The following is a 17175-nucleotide window of genomic DNA, read 5'->3' as shown; positions in this document are numbered from 1 at the left end:
CTTCAGCATCGAGGCTGACATCCCTCGAGAGGCTATGTCCGCTGGGTTCTGCTTTCCTGGTACATGTTTCCAATCAGATGGTTCACACGATTCTCTAATCTCCGCTACCCTGTTGGCGACAAAGGTACGGAACGTGCGACTTTCGTTAGAGATGAACTGGAGCACCACCTGACTGTCCGTCCAGAACACAGTTCGGCTGAAGGCATACGACATCTCCTTCCTGATGATGCCCGCCAAACGCACCGCCAAGACCGCCGCCTGCAGCTCAAGACGCACAATGAACAACTGCTTGAGCGGAGCCAATCGCGAGCGCGACATGATGAGGGCACTGTGGTGGTGACCCGCGGCGTCTGTGAACCTGACGTACCCTGCGGTGGCAAAGGCACGCTCTGAAGCGTCAGCGAACAGATGCAGTTCGACCGTGTGAACCTCTTCAGTGACAGCAGACTTCAAGCATCGAGGTACAGCCAGATCTTCCAGATAGGACAGTTCTCCCAGCCAGTTCTTCCATATCACCAGCTCTTCTTCGGGCATGTCTTCGTCCCATGCCAGCTTCTTCTGCCACAGCGTCTGTATGAGGCACTTGGCGATCAGCACAAACGGAGTGATGATCCCAAGCGGATCAAAGAGCATGGCTGTTCTCTGCAACACCCCTCGCTTCGTAGAGGCCACATCAACCTCTTTCACACGGACACTGAGAGTGTCCGCGCTGGGGGACCACACACAACCCAGCGCCTTTTGCGGTGTACCTTTTACCAACGTGAGAGTCTTCTGACTGACGTCACGGTCGTCTTCTTCAATGTCTTCCAGCAGCCCTGGCAGATTGCTGCGCCACTTGGTTAGGCGGAACCCTCCTTGGCGCAAGAGGGTCGTGACTTCCCGGCGCGCAGCCCTTGCTGCTTCCACACTTGGTTCCGACCGAAGGTAGTCATCCATGTAGAAGCTTGCTACCAGTGACTCACGATCAACTTCGGTCCCCCCGGTCCCAGGGTTCTCCGTCAGAGCGCGGCGCAGGATGTGATTGGCCACGGTAGGGCTACACTTGGCCCCGAATATCACAACACACATTTGGTACATGTCGGGAGGTTTCTTGAGGTCGATACTCCTCCACAGAAAGGAGAGTGCTGGCTGGTCCTGTGGACGCACTCTAATCTGGTGAAACATCTGATAGATGTCAGCGACAAGGGCGCACTGCTCCTCCCTGAAACGTAGCAGAACTGCACACAGGTTCTGGAGCAAGTCAGGTCCTTTGAGGAGTTCCGTGTTGAGAGAAATCCCGTCCTGTTCGGCAGCCGCATCAAACACCACACGAGGCTTCGGCTTGTCCGGCCGTGTGACAGCGTGATGAGGAAGCAGCCATCTTTTCTTCTCCTTGAGCTGCTTCTCTTCTGAGGAGACCTTTCGGGCGTATCCCTGATCCACGTATCCTTCAATGACCTCAGAATACAGCTTGGCTTTCTCTGACTTCCGCATCAGGCTGTGTTCCAACGACGTGAGACGCTTTAGAGCCATCTTGTGGTTGTCTGGCATCTCCGCTTGCTCGTCACGCCAGGGCAGACCGACTTCGTAGCTGTCACCCACTCGCCTTGTCGTTTCCTCCAGGATCTTCATTGTCTTCACATCTTCTGGGGAGAGCCCATCTCCGGCGAGCTTGGTCCCGAAGGCCTCTGTACTCCACCAGTCCTGGAGAGTGTCGGTGAGTTCTTGGTCTGCTTTCTGGAGAAACATCACTTCTTTGGGTCCGTCTGGCTTACAACCGAAGACACTCCCGGTCAGCGACCATCCGAAGGCGGTCCTGATGACTGTTGGCTGCCCACGTTGACCTACCCTGGCCTCCGTCTGAAGTACTGCTTCCAAGCAGTTGGCGCCCAACAAGAGCTCTACTTCTCCAGCTGTGCATTCTGGAATGCTGAGATCCTGCAGGTGCTTCCACTCGTGTCTGTTCCTGGCGCTGACTGTAGGCGTCCTCACATTAACTCTCGTAACAGAGTAGGCTTCTGGGACGCAGATCATCCGGGAGCGGTCTTCCGTCTCTGCCAGGGGACTCACTGTCAGCTGGACACGCTGTGACGCCTTCTCTTCGCCATCAGACTCCACGTTGCGCAGACGGAGTGACTGCGGTTGTCCGGTGATGTTCAGCTCTTGCAGTGCGGATGCGCAGCAGAGTGATGTTTGTGCACCTGGGTCCAGCAGAGCCAGAGTGTCCCTTTTCTTGCCGTTTGCTCCATGGATACGGACGGGTACCACTTGCAGTAGGACCGTTGGCGACGCCCTGTCTTCGTTGATGAATGAGGCGACAGTGTGCTGACTTGCTTCTAACTGAGCAGGCCGTTCCGTAGATGCTGTAGTATCTGGTCCTTGCCCGAGCCGCCTCAGCCTCTTACTCCCGTGCAGGAGTCTGTGGTGCCTCAGCCGGCAGCCTTGAATGTCACATGTTCTTGCTGATCGACATTCTCTGCTGCGGTGTCCCACTCTCAAGCAGCTGAAGCAGGCGCGCTGGCTCGCGACAACCTGCGCACGCTCGTCTGCGTTCTTCGCTTTGAAGCTGGCGCAATCCCACAGACTGTGGCTCGAGCCACAACAAACGCAGTCGGTCCTCGGACTCTGAGTTGTAGCGAATGCCGACGCAACTCGCGGCTCAGGTGTAAAGCCTCCACGACGAGTCGGGCGAACGGGTCCTGGTCTGTCTGGAGCTGAAACACAATGCAGGGAGATCCTTACCTGCAGCTTCAGCCACTCGTTGAATTCCAGCAGACTCGCTCTGGCTTCGAGGCTGACAGCATGTTTAGCCCATTCCCGTTTCAACTCACTTGGGAGCTTGTCGACCAGTCTCCGAAGATTCTCCTGACTGTACAGGTCTCCCTTGAAGTCAAGTCTGTCCAGAACAGTGACAGCTGAGTTGACATCAGCGTAGAACTGCTCCAGAGTCCTGATGGTGGGAGATGGGTGCCTGAAAATGGTGTTCAACTTCGCTCGAACAATGTCCTGCTCTCGACCAAACCGCTCTTCCAGTATCTGCAGGGCTTCAGGATACAGGCTCGGATCACACATCATACCACTGATCAGCTGCCGAGGAAGGCCGGTCACTGAAGACTGTAAAAACACCATCTTCTCTGCAGCACTCAGCGACATCTGGTCATGCACAAGGGCCTTAAACAAACCAAACCATGTCGGCCACTCACTTGGATCACCCGAGAAGGTACGCAGCTGGCTCACACTCAGCTGGACGGCCCTAATAGGCGAGGCAGACTCCTGCCGACATCATGAGTCACACCTGGATCTTGAGGAGCTTCCCTGACCGGCTGGGCCATCTTCTCATCCCCGCCCACACACATCACCTTCGGTTCGTTCAACTCCAACTTGTCTTCCTTTCCTGTGATCTTCTCATCAGCAAAGTCATCTTTTCTTTCCCAGGCCAGACCACTCTCTGCCGCTTTACGTAGGGTTGCTTCTAGCCTGGCTGCTTCTACCTCATCTTGCACAGCCTGCAGTTTGTGCTTCTGCTTGAGTGCTTCTTCCTCCTTTTCTTGTGACAACTGCTGAGTTAGCTGCTCCAGCTTCAGCTGTTTCAACTTCAGTTGGATTTCTGCCTCTCTGGTCCCCATGGATGCAGCTGAGGTTCCTGACTGCTGAGTTGCACTCTTTTTGCTTGGCCCAGAAACAACTGATTGAGGCTGATCCTTTCTCTCTTCCAGATATTCACCAATTCTTTCCACAGTGTTGTCATAGGACTGGATGGCTTCATTGTAGGTTTTCTCAGCAGTCTGAGTTTGCTCTTCATTTACAAGTACTTCAAAATAAGCATGATGTGCTTCTGTGACGCTATCTGCAGCAGCATCAAGATCTTTCAACAAGCTTGTCAGCTCTGTACGACTGCCCCTTGCATTCACAATCACAAGAGCACGCCTCCTGAGATTGGTGAGGGATCCTAGTCGTCTGGCCCGAACATTTTTCAACTTTCGCACTTCAGACAAATCCATCTTGCCATATGTGAACAGTGCACAACTACTCAACAAACATCTTGATCTTACAGAGGCATTTCACAGCACACCTGACAACTTGAACCCACTTGCAAACTTGCACATCTGAAACTTCCTTCATTTCTGGTAGCTATCAAACATCAGAACTTCTTCACAACGTCTGAAACTTCTGACCAGATATCTGAAAACTGTTTCCACAATCGCCCTTCGCCCATATCTTCAGACGCGTCCTGAGTCCCTACTGCCTTGACGTCAAATAAACCAAAATAAAATAAAAAAGGAAAGTCATGAAACAAATGGTATTCAAGGAGCAGCAAGCAGGCAGTGATGTACCAACAGACAGTCGGTCGGAGAGACAAACAGACGGACGGTTTTCTGCAAACAATCACAGATGGGAATTACACTCAGTATGGGCACATCACGTACTGCATCCATAGTTATGTCAAGAATTGCTGTTAACTCCGTATAAACACAGCAATAAACCTTCAATCAACATTAAGTCAAGGTTGACGTCTGACAATCATTACTTTAACAGTTCAAGTTCATTGATGTTAGCACGCAATCAACAGTCGGCTAATTTGCATCCTTAAATTAACAGTTGTACTGACCAGATATGTTTGGGCACGACGGTGGAACAAAACAGTGGCAGCGGCTGGCTCAATCTCAGTCCGCACTCGTAGGTCCGCGGCTCAGCTGGCTCACACTCAGCTGGACGGCCCTAGAACCACCCCAAACATATGTATAAACGTTGTCTACTTTGACAATGATAAACTAATGACGGTAAACAGCAAAACTAAAGAACCTGCACCCAGTAGTACAGTAAATCAAAGTACAAAATTGAAAGCGCGACGAAAGTGGCGCTACGTTGGTTTGTTGCCATTTCCGCTGAATTCAACATCGCTCACAGCTAACAGAAAATATATCAGACAATACTAATTGCGCTAGCTATCACTTGGATGCATTCATTAAACATTTCAGACAATCATCAATAAGAAAATGAAAGCATACGTACGACAGCCCTCGACACCAGTGGTTCATTATGTAACGGAAGTTAGCAGGGATTCAGCAGGGGTTCAGCAGGGATTCAGCAGGGATCGACGGCCCCTACGATTTCGCTGAATTTTGGTGGAGAGGTGCAGAATGGTGTCCTCTATCGAAAATCCTAGTGCCAAAATGCGGGGAATCCATCAGGGGGGCCACAAATCCCAAAAAACAGTATGCCCTCAGGGCACAATCGACGAACTTTGAAAACCCTACTTCTAGCCGTCAAAACAGCTAAAAATGCACGTCATTCGAAAGAGGACAAAATTTTACGTGCAACGGTACCAAATTTAGGGGGCTAGCGCCCCCCTGAACCGAACAAAACAGCTTCAAATATATGGGCCCGGGAGTATGCCCTCGGGGCATAAATAAACGTTTTCAACAATTTCAGGCCTATAACATCGACAAAATCCAGCAATATGCACATCATTGGAAAGAGCGTAATTTCCCAAACAAAAAACCCAAGTAACATTTTTCGATGGGGCCCACCTGGGGCCCACAAGACCCAATTGAAATTTGGGGCCCAATGGGGCGGCCCCTACGATTTTCTTCAAAATTTGCACAGACACTCTCCTGGGCCCCCTCTTCAATCTGGCTGAAGAAACCTACCGGGGAATCCAAAGGAAGGGGCCCAAAGAGGGCCCCAAAGAGGCCCTTTCTAAGTATTGCCCCTAATTTCGCGACCGACCCCGGCAATATGCACATCATTGGAAAGAGCGTAATTTCCCAAACAAAAAACCCAAGTAACATTTTTCGATGGGGCCCACCTGGGGCCCACGGGACCCAATTGAAATTTGGGTCCCAATGGGGCGGCCCCTACGATTTTCTTCAAAATTTGCACAGACACTCTCCTGGGCCCCCTCTTCAATCTGGCTGAGGAAACCTACCGGGGAATCCAAAGGAAGGGGCCCAAAGAGGGCCCCAAAGAGGCCCTTTCTAAGTATTGCCCCTAATTTCGCGACCAACCCCGGCAATATGCACATCATTGGAAAGAGCGTAATTTCCCAAACAAAAAACCCAAGTAACATTTTTCGATGGGGCCCACCTGGGGCCCACGGGACCCAATTGAAATTTGGGGCCCAATGGGGCGGCCCCTACGATTTTCTTCCAAATTTGCACAGACACTCTCCTGGGCCCCCTCTTCAATCTGGCTGAAGAAACCTACCGGGGAATCCAAAGGAAGGGGCCCAAAGAGGGCCCCAAAGAGGCCCTTTCTAAGTATTGCCCCTAATTTCGCAACCAACCCCGGCAATATGCACATCATTGGAAAGAGCGTAATTTCCCAAACAAAAAAGCCAAGTAACGTTTTTCGATGGGGCCCACCTGGGGCCCACGGGACCCAATTGAAATTTGGGGCCCAATGGGGCTGCCCCTACGATTTTCTTCAAAATTTGCACAGACACTCTCCTAGGCCCCCTCTTCAATCTGGCTGAAGAAACCTACCGGGGAATCCAAAGGAAGGGGCCCAAAGAGGGCCCCAAAGAGGCCCTTTCTAAGTATTGCCCCTAATTTCGCAACCAACCCCGGCAATATGCACATCATTGGAAAGAGCGTAATTTCCCAAACAAAAAACCCAAGTAACATTTTTCGATGGGGCCCACCTGGGGCCCACGGGACCCAATTGAAATTTGGGGCCCAATGGGGCGGCCCCTACGATTTTCTTCAAAATTTGCACAGACACTCTCCTGGGCCCCCTCTTCAATCTGGCTGAAGAAACCTACCGGGGAATCCAAAGGAAGGGGCCCAAAGAGGGCCCCAAAGAGGCCCTTTCTAAGTATTGCCCCTAATTTCGCGACCAACCCCGGCAATATGCACATCATAGGAAAGAGCGTAATTTCCCAAACAAAAAACCCAAGTAACATTTTTCGATGGGGCCCACCTGGGGCCCACGGGACCCAATTGAAATTTGGGGCCCAATGGGGCGGCCCCTACGATTTTCTTCAAAATTTGCACAGACACTCTCCTGGGCCCCCTCTTCAATCTGGCTGAAGAAACCTACCGGGGAATCCAAAGGAAGGGGCCCAAAGAGGGCCCCAAAGAGGCCCTTTCTAAGTATTGCCCCTAATTTCGCGACCGACCCCGGCAATATGCACATCATTGGAAAGAGCGTAATTTCCCAAACAAAAAACCCAAGTAACATTTTTCGATGGGGCCCACCTGGGGCCTACGGGACCCAATTGAAATTTGGGGCCCAATGGGGCGGCCCCTACGATTTTCTTCAAAATTTGCACAGACACTCTCCTGGGCCCCCTCTTCAATCTGGCTGAAGAAACCTACCGGAGAATCCAAAGGAAGGGGCCCAAAGAGGGCCCCAAAGAGGCCCTTTCCCTCTTTGGGGGAGGAAGAGGGGGCCCAGGAGAGTGTCTGTGCAAATTTTGAAGAAAATCGTAGGGGCCGCCCCATTGGGCCCCAAATTTCAATTGGGTCCCGTGGGCCCCAGGTGGGCCCCATCGAAAAATGTTACTTGGGTTTTTTGTTTGGGAAATTACGCTCTTTCCAATGATGTGCATATTGCCGGGGTTGGTTGCGAAATTAGGGGCAATACTTAGAAAGGGCCTCTTTGGGGCCCTCTTTGGGCTCCTTCCTTTGGATTCCCCGGTAGGTTTCTTCAGCCAGATTGAAGAGGGGGCCCAGGAGAGTGTCTGTGCAAATTTTGAAGAAAATCGTAGGGGCCGCCCCATTGGGCCCCAAATTTCAATTGGGTCCCGTGGGCCCCAGGTGGGCCCCATCGAAAAATGTTACTTGGGTTTTTTGTTTGGGAAATTACGCTCTTTCCAATGATGTGCATATTGCCGGGGTTGGTTGCGAAATTAGGGGCAATACTTAGAAAGGGCCTCTTTGGGGCCCTCTTTGGGCCCCTTCCTTTGGATTCCCCGGTAGGTTTCTTCAGCCAGATTGAAGAGGGGGCCCAGGAGAGTGTCTGTGCAAATTTTGAAGAAAATCGTAGGGGCCGCCCCATTGGGACCCAAATTTCAATTGGGTCCCGTGGGCCCCAGGTGGGCCCCATCGAAAAATGTTACTTGGGTTTTTTGTTTGGGAAATTACGCTCTTTCCAATGATGTGCATATTGCCGGGGTTGGTTGCGAAATTAGGGGCAATACTTAGAAAGGGCCTCTTTGGGGCCCTCTTTGGGCCCCTTCCTTTGGATTCCCCGGTAGGTTTCTTCAGCCAGATTGAAGAGGGGGCCCAAGAGAGTGTCTGTGCAAATTTTGAAGAAAATCGTAGGGGCCGCCCTATTGGGCCCCAAATTTCAATTGGGTCCCGTGGGCCCCAGGTGGGCCCCATCGAAAAATGTTACTTGGGTTTTTTGTTTGGGAAATTACGCTCTTTCCAATGATGTGCATATTGCCGGGGTCGATCGCGAAATTAGGGGCAATACTTAGAAAGGGCATCTTTGGGGCACTCTTTGGGCCCCTTCCTTTGGATTCCCCGGTAGGTTTCTTCAGCCAGATTGAAGAGGGGGCCCAGGAGAGTGTCTGTGCAAATTTTGAAGAAAATCGTAGGGGCCGCCCCATTGGGCCCCAAATTTCAATTGGGTCCCGTGGGCCCCAGGTGGGCCCCATCGAAAAATGTTACTTGGGTTTTTTGTTTGGAAAATTACGCTCTTTCCAATGATGTGCATATTGCCGGGGTCGGTCGCGAAATTAGGGGCAATACTTAGAAAGGGCCTCTTTGGGGCCCTCTTTGGGCCCCTTCCTTTGGATTCCCCGGTAGGTTTCTTCAGCCAGATTGAAGAGGGGGCCCAGGAGAGTGTCTGTGCAAATTTTGAAGAAAATCGTAGGGGCCGCCCCATTGGGCACCAAATTTCAATTGGGTCCCGCGGGCCCCAGGTGGGCCCCATCGAAAAATGTTACTTGGGTTTTTTGTTTGGGAAATTACGCTTTTTCCAATGATGTGCATATTGCCGGGGTCGGTCGCGAAATTAGGGGCAATACTTAGAAAGGGCCTCTTTGGGGCCCTCTTTGGGCCCCTTCCTTTGGATTCCCCGGTAGGTTTCTTCAGCCAGATTGAAGAGGGGGCCCAAGAGAGTGTCTGTGCAAATTTTGAAGAAAATCGTAGGGGCCGCCCCATTGGGCCCCAAATTTCAATTGGGTCCCGTGGGCCCCAGGTGGGCCCCATCGAAAAATGTTACTTGGGTTTTTTGTTTGGAAAATTACGCTCTTTCCAATGAAGTGCATATTGCCGGGGTTGGTTGCGAAATTAGGGGCAATACTTAGAAAGGGCCTCTTTGGGGCCCTCTTTGGGCCCCTTCCTTTGGATTCCCCGGTAGGTTTCTTCAGCCAGATTGAAGAGGGGGCCCAGGAGAGTGTCTGTGCAAATTTTGAAGAAAATCGTAGGGGCCGCCCCATTGGGCCCCAAATTTCAATTGGGTCTTGTGGGCCCCAGGTGGGCCCCATCGAAAAATGTTACTTGGGTTTTTTGTTTGGGAAATTACGCTCTTTCCAATGATGTGCATATTGCTGGATTTTGTCGATGTTATAGGCCTGAAATTGTTGAAAACGTTTATTTATGCCCCGAGGGCATACTCCCGGGCCCATATATTTGAAGCTGTTTTGTTCGGTTCAGGGGGGCGCTAGCCCCCTAAATTTGGTACCGTTGCACGTAAAATTTTGTCCTCTTTCGAATGACGTGCATTTTTAGCTGTTTTGACGGCTAGAAGTAGGGTTTTCAAAGTTCGTCGATTGTGCCCTGAGGGCATACTGTTTTTTGGGATTTGTGGCCCCCCTGATGGATTCCCCGCATTTTGGCACTAGGATTTTCGATAGAGGACACCATTCTGCACCTCTCCACCAAAATTCAGCGAAATCGTAGGGGCCGTCGATCCCTGCTGAATCCCTGCTGAACCCCTGCTGAATCCCTGCTAACTTCCGTTACATGTGGTTCATTCAAGAATGAGCCTGCGTGGTCGACAATTTGGATGCGTCTCGTGCGCCAAACTCGTCAAAGACACGCGAGCAAACGCGGCCACTAAATGACGGGCCGGCTCCCGAACGTAAAGAGCCGCCAGATTTCTCACAAACGGTGACCGGTCGCAACACCATGCATGCAAGTGCTCAGTTAGCATGCATTTATGCCAAACGACAATCAACACACATGTTCCCAGCTTTTAGCTGCACTTCCATCACACATGAGTAAAGAATAAAGGCTCATTTTGTTATTTTGCCATTCTGGTTACTTTTTCTTACAAGAGTACAGAGCAGAAGTGTAACACACATGAACGAGCAGGCACTGCTGGGTGATCCGTCTTACCCCACGTTTTTTCTTTCTGAGTTTTTGACATGTCCCTCTTTAAGAGCATCCACCACCTAGATGTCTTTAATTTCAAATTTAGTCTTTACACATATCAACAGAGGAAGGATTGAGCATTCCGAAGACTATAAATAATATGAATTACGAGAGCAGTGTAGCAAGATATGCGGCCTCAAACCTTAGCTGGTCCGTCTTACCCCACCTTCCCCTAATATTTCCGTGACCTGTGAAGACCTGACTTTGACCTGCAAGTCAAAGTACAAGTTTGGTACCCTCAGGGTATCTAAAGTATCTGTTCACGAGTGTGTGAACCAAAAATGAGCCTGATCTGGCGTGTAAGACGGTGGCCAGAGCCCAAAATGTGAAGAAGCCAAAATGCTAATAATTTTTACTTTGACCTGACCTGTGACGTCATCGGTGACCTCGAGGTAAATGAAATTAGGTTTCGTTCGACAGTTTTTCCGGGGCTATCAGACGTCGTTTGAATTTTGACGATCGGCCCAGTAGTTTCTGAGTTAGGAGGGGGGCTATGAAGAGCCCCCCCCCCAGTAGGGCGTGTTATACGCAGACCCCAGTGGGGCGCGGGTTAAGTTAAGTGTAGCATCCACATTTTAAGATATAGCATTATGCAATATATTTTATATTTGCATCATGGTTTGATTTGAGTTACACTGATGGCTGAAATTACCCAAAACGACGCGACGGTAGACCAGCTGTTGACGGCGCACATCGAGAGCAATGATTCCAATCTCCCCCCCCCCCTTCCTCGGGATGGATGGGCCTATCGACACATCGCACCGGCCGCCGGGGACAGATAGGTCTGTAAATACTCTACCCCTTGGTGGTGGAGAGGTCAGTGGATACAGAGGTTCGGGATCCATCAGCATTCAGCGTCCTCGAGATACATGTGCCATTAGCCTTATTGTCTCGGAGACAACTGGCTGAACAGCGGCAGATTCTGGAAGGTCGCGTCCAGCCTATTTCATCGCCCGGCGGCGCCGCGGCGTGGTGAACAACATGAAGCTGACGCTCTCATATTGTGTTTCCGAAAAACTCCTTAGCAGCCACACTTTACGACTTTCTAACAGGTCCCGATTTTCCCGACTTTGGGTCATTGACCTGACCTGGAAGGTCAACCAATGATCTAGGACCTTAAAATTGGGTATCATCGGCTTCCTCTCGTCACGGGCAACACGCTCGTTTTTTCTGCGAAGCTCTAGCTCGATCAGGGGCCAAACGGCAAGGGGGGGTCCAACCGGCGACCCCCCCCCCCTACACATTAGAAGCTGGAAAATGCCGCACACATGCGAGGGTTAAAATCGGATACCAATCTCTGCGTCTCGTAACGGCGCACACGCTCGTTTTTTCCGCGACGCGCTAGCTCCACCGGGGGCGAAACGGCGAGGGGGCGGGGTCCGTACCCGCCCATCCCCCCCCTCGGCCGGCGCGTATGTAGAAAACCAATAGGTCCGGCGAGGGCTAAGAGAGTTTGACTTTTTACGCCAGCACATATGTATTTCTAAGAAAGAAGGTGTACCATTTTTATCGGCAGCGTTCTTTCCAGATCTAGGTGACCTTCAGCCGGCGGTGCGGAATACGGGGGCATCACGTAATGTGGAAAAAGCTTCACATTTGCATAGGCTGCGGGCTGCTGGCTTTAGTCCTGCTTTTTATGCATGAGACACGCGGATGAAAAAGAATGGCGAACCTACACGCCTCTGAATCATGTTTAAAGCAGCGTTGCGGCTAGTGTTCTGTCCGCATCGGTAAACATCAGTGGTCACCCCTCGGCTGTCTGCGGCCACCGCAGTGAGCGGAGCCTACAGCGGTCATCAGTTGCCATGACAACGCCAGGTGCCTATGAAAGGACGAACACGTAAATACATCGGCACCCGAGTACAGATGAAGCACCATTCCACAAAATAAATGTTCATCAAGGGCAAATTTGGGACAATGTTTTGGAAGGTGACACTTTTCTCAAACTAAATTACCTTGTTTTTTTTTTTCGGTCACGCACGAGATTTTTTTTCGGTCACGCTGAGGAAACAAAGATTACTTTTCCATTTTTTCCTTTTTGTGTTTTTGCGACGGCACTGCCGGATCCAAGGGGGCGGGTCATTTTGGGGACCCTCGCGGCGCGCGAAATCGATGAAAATTTGTCGTTTTTCGGGGATAGAAAGAAAATCAAACAACCTTTATGGCATGGCTGCGGAGTCGGAGTCGGAGTCGGAGTCGGAGTCGGTCGGAGTCGACAGTTGTGACCGGAGTCGGAGTCGGAGTCGGAGTCGATTTTAGAAACCCGAGCCGGAGTCGGAGTCGGAGACCGGAGTCACCGAAAATCTGTCGACTCCGCAGCCCTGCTAGGTCTGCAGAGTCGGAGTCGGGAGTTGGAGTCGGTCGGAGTCGACAATTCTGCCCGGAGTCGGAGTCGGAGTCGGAGCTGGTTTTTGAAAGCCGGAGTCGGAGTCGGAGTCGGAGTCGCCGAAAATCCATCGACTCCGCAGCCCTGCTTTATGGGGATAATTGGTTTTAAACTGCAGAGCAGTGCATAAGAAATCACAATTCACAACCCGAGGAGTTTTGGGAATTCGGAGAAACTTTTCGGGGGTACCTATGTCCTCCCCCCGCAGCGTCCAAGGCCGCCTTTCTGGATTCGCCTATGTGCGTCTGAATACTTGTAGGTTTATTTACATACAATGCAGACACAAAACGCATTTTATTTTTTAGAGTTAGCAAGAAGCTTCAAGAAAATTGTTAGTTTTGCCCTATTTAGCTACCACAAAGTGACATTTCGTCGATTTTAAATGTGTGTTGGTGGTGGTGGTGGTGGTGGGGGGGGGGGGGGGGTGAAAGACTGATGACAAGGAGGCGAATCGGATGCCGGCAGTGGCGCGGGAACCGGGGGGGCTAGCGGGGGCTGAGCCCCTCCAATTTTTCGGCTGGGGGGCTTGTAATGTATTTGAGCCCCCCCCCCCCCCAGCTGGAGGAATCGAAATCGGAAATCTACCAACATAATTTCATAGATTCATACATAAGCGCGGGAACCGGGGGAGGGGGCAGAGGGGAAGCTTGCCTCACAACTCTGGGGCCGTGGGGGCGGTGCCCCACAACTTTTCATGAGGCCAGGAACCGTTGGGGCAGCTTGTCCTCCCCAAATTAGGGGTTGTGGGTCACAAAGGAAGAAAGCATGTAAGTGAAAAATCCACCTCTTTCACTGGCTCGACAACTCATTGGCAGATTGAAACCTTTATTCCAGGTTGCCAAAACGGCAGTTTCTTCACTCAGCTGAGACGGAATACCTCACTTTTTTGCAAATATTTTCGTTTTTTTTTTCGTTGAAAAGGCCAAGGTCTGAAAAATAAGTGGCCTAAAACCGGTGAGAAAACTAGATTTGGGGGTGCCCTAGGTTGATCTCTATTATGGTTGAGCCCCCCCAGTCTTGAAGAAGTTCCCGCGCCACTGGATGCCGGTTGTCCCAGCAATGGCGTTGGCAATCGTTTTAGAAAGAAAGCCTTCTAAATGTTAAGCTCTCTCCACAATCTGAGCTGCTTAGAGCCCGCTAACAACAGGGTTATTAGCATTAGTTTCAACGACGATCTCCCAGTGTTGCTGACATGGTTTTTTGACGTTCGTTTTACATGGATACACAAGGACCTATGTATATACTTACATAGATTTGCCTCTTTTTATGCTAAATATTTCACTGCGTGAGTGTAGGCATCTTTATGAACGGTTTGCTTTACAATATCGGCGAGTTTTAAGCACAGCCCAAAGTTGGTCGGTCGCTATCCGACAGAGAAGGCGGCGAGATGCATCGCTCGCTGCTAACGCCTGGGATGCACAACATTAGCGTTATGCATTATTCATTGCGAGCCGGGCTCCGGCAGCTACTGACGCAAACCACCCTGACACCCTCTCCCTCCCCCCGGGTGGGGTGCCTCTCCACTGGGAGCAGCCCCACAGCCCCACAGCCCCACAGAAATATGTAAAACACGTCTTCACCCTGAATGTTGTACTGTTTGATTCGTAAATTACATACCTACACTATCTCCTCAGTCCGAGGTGCCTGTTTCCGGTGAGGAGGCGGCGCTCCCACCCAGCCCCACCGGGGAAGGGAGGGGGTGAGGGTGGGGCTGCTCCCAGTGGGGAGGCGGCGCTCCCACCCAGCCCCACCGGGGGAGGGAGGGGGTGAGGGCGGGGTTGCTCCCAGTGGGGAGGCGGCGCTCCCACCCAGCCCCACCGGGGGAGGGAGGGGGTGTGAGGGCGGGGTTGCTCCCAGTGGGGACTGGGGAGGCACACCACCTGGGGGAGGGAGGGGTGACAACGTTCAGGGTGAAGATGTGTTTTACATATTTCTTTAAAAAGAAATGACCAAGATTAAAGGGTACCGTGAATTACTCATCTGAATAATCTTCAATCATGGCTTTATTATTAACCCGGCAGGCGGTGGGCCTCCCGGCCACCTTCCGCGCGGTGGGGGGGGGGGGGGGCATTTTTTTTGCCCCGTATCTCCGAAACCACTGGACGGATCCAAAAAATTCAAACGGCGTTCGATAGCCCTGTTAAATGTGTCGACGGAAACCGAATTTCATTGATCTCGGGGTCATCGATGACGTCACAGGTCAGGTCAAAGATAAAATATTTCACCGTTCACAGGGCTTCTAGGGAATGCGCTATAACACCGAGTAAAACGCGTTTTGTCGAAAATCAGCGATAGGGAGTCAGTTGTCTAGTACATATGTTGCTTTTACAGGTCACTGGTCATACCATGTCAGGTCACAGGTCAGGTCACCAAAGGTCACCAAGGGTCACCACATGAACCCAACTTTACTAAGGTTGTGCGATGCATGTTTTATGGCCAGTTTTTCATTTCCAACTCAATGGTGTTGGTTATAAGACCATCAGGTACGGTTTAGGTCACTTTCTGGTGGAGGTCAGGTCAAGGTCAGGTCAAAAAAGGTCAAATTTCAAAGTTGATATTTTGCATAAAATGGGTATTTATTCGATGCAGCTCGTCACGGGGAGTCTGTTTTGTTGACTTTGTGGACTTTGTTTTGCGCTACGAGGTCTAATATTGCTTAAAATTGAGGTTGAAGGTTTGACGTCATCAATTTTGAACAGTTTTTTCGCTATAACTTGGCCAAAAAAAGAGATATCGATCTCAAATTTGGTATGTAGATAGAACACGGCAGGGACTATAACATATTTTCCTTTTTTCGAAATTCAAATTTGTTTGATTTTTCGGCTATTATATCCAAAAGATCTATTTTTTAATTTTTTTGGAATCAAAATCCAAAAATTTCAAATGTCCGAGATAGCAGTACCTATTGTAGCCCACTTAATTCTACACCTCTTATGTCCCAAACATTTTTCTGCATCTCTAAAGCTGCAGGCCTGACAGCTCTTCCCTCGAAACCTTTTTTTGGGTCGAAAATGGCAAAAATGACGTAACTCTGACGTCATTAGCGGCCAACCTATCATAGCCTTTGGAAAAATTTTGGTCACAATGTGCAATAGCTATTCACGGGAAGGTACTGAAAGTTTGGTGACGGTCGGCGCAGCGGTTCTCGAGATATATCGAAAAAAAACAAAGGGGGGGGGGGCGAAAAATGCCCCCTCACCGCCTGGAAGGTTAAAAAATTAGAAGTAGCTGGTGCTTTTGTAGCCTTCTGTTAGGTATCATGTATCTGGTAGGTATCATGTATCTGGTAGGGTATCTGGTAGATATCGAAGGCGCAGTCGGTGACGGCATCTCTTTGGGTTTGAGACCTTGACGCGACCTGCCGACCTGACCTGCTAGTTGTTTAGAATAAGATGAAATTTTGATGTTCGTTCTTAGCATCCAGCAGAAATAAAAGCCTAAACTAGCGAGAGGGCATTGACAGCATGTTGCATACAATGCACCACGAATAATGTTCCACATCATTGGCATACGAGTTCGACATGGGAGGGGTGCGAAAAACACCCCCGGGCTGCGGTATTAGTTGGAATTACCCCCGGGCCCTGTCGGGTGGGTCCACGTCAAAACAGCTAGTGACTATTGAGCTAGTGACTTTTGAGCTAGTACAAAAGAGCTAGTGCTTCAAAACAGCTAGTGACAAAGCAGCTAGCGCCAAAATAGCTAGTACCTAATGCAAAATAGCTAGTGCGTCAAATCAGCTAGTGACTAAACAGGTAGCGTCAATATAGCTAGTAGGTAGAGCAAAAAAGCTAGTGCTTCATTACGAGCGAGCGAGCGCAGCGAGCGAAGTGAGTCTTTTCAATATAACGGAAAAATCTCAGTATGAGCGGCCCGGCCCGGCCCGGCCTGTAACGCTTTTGAGAGGCTTATATCTCAGCAACCGCTGGACCGATTGATCTGCGGTCTTTTTTGTTGGGTAGCCCCATCCCTTCTACCCCGCACTGAAAACATTTTTACACCTGTCCCGAGTGTAAACCCGCGGAACAGGTGTCGTTGATCAGGTTCCATTTTTAAGCATCTGAACAGGTGTCAACTAACCCTTCATCAAGGCGTCATCGAACACCTGCATCAGGTATCAACACCCAATGTTTACACGCGCATCGAGTATCAACGCTCGATGTTTACACCCGCATTAAGTATTAACACCCACTGTTTACACCCCCATCGAGTATCAACGCCCACTGCTTACACCCCCATCGAGTATCAACACCTACTGTTTACACCCGCATCGAGTATCAACACCTACTGTCTACACCTGCGTTGTGGGTTACACCTGCGCTTAAACACCTCTCCCGCGGGTACTTTCCAACACCCGTCCCACGGCTCCCCGCGTAATGAGTGTAACTGCACACCCTTGAGAAAACAACTGTTTTTGGCGAACGACTTTATTAAAAAAAAAAAACAACACGACACAAACCGAAATGACAGCACATCTGTTGTCAT

At 50.6% G+C, this 17175-nt stretch overlaps 1 protein-coding gene across 1 annotated transcript in view; it reads right to left on the bottom strand.

Moving 5' to 3' along the window:
- Positions 1 to 17175, bottom strand: part of LOC122393687 — a gene marked incomplete at its 5' end in the record, with an annotated part of 64801 nt that overhangs the window by 15935 nt on the left and 31691 nt on the right. The window lies entirely within an intron of this gene.

Source organism: Amphibalanus amphitrite, unplaced genomic scaffold (genome assembly GCF_019059575.1).
Source record: "Amphibalanus amphitrite isolate SeventyFive unplaced genomic scaffold, NRLGWU_Aamphi_draft 000548F_arrow, whole genome shotgun sequence".
NCBI classification, from domain to species: domain Eukaryota; kingdom Metazoa; phylum Arthropoda; class Thecostraca; order Balanomorpha; family Balanidae; genus Amphibalanus; species Amphibalanus amphitrite.
This window is presented reverse-complemented; position numbering and strand designations above follow the sequence as displayed.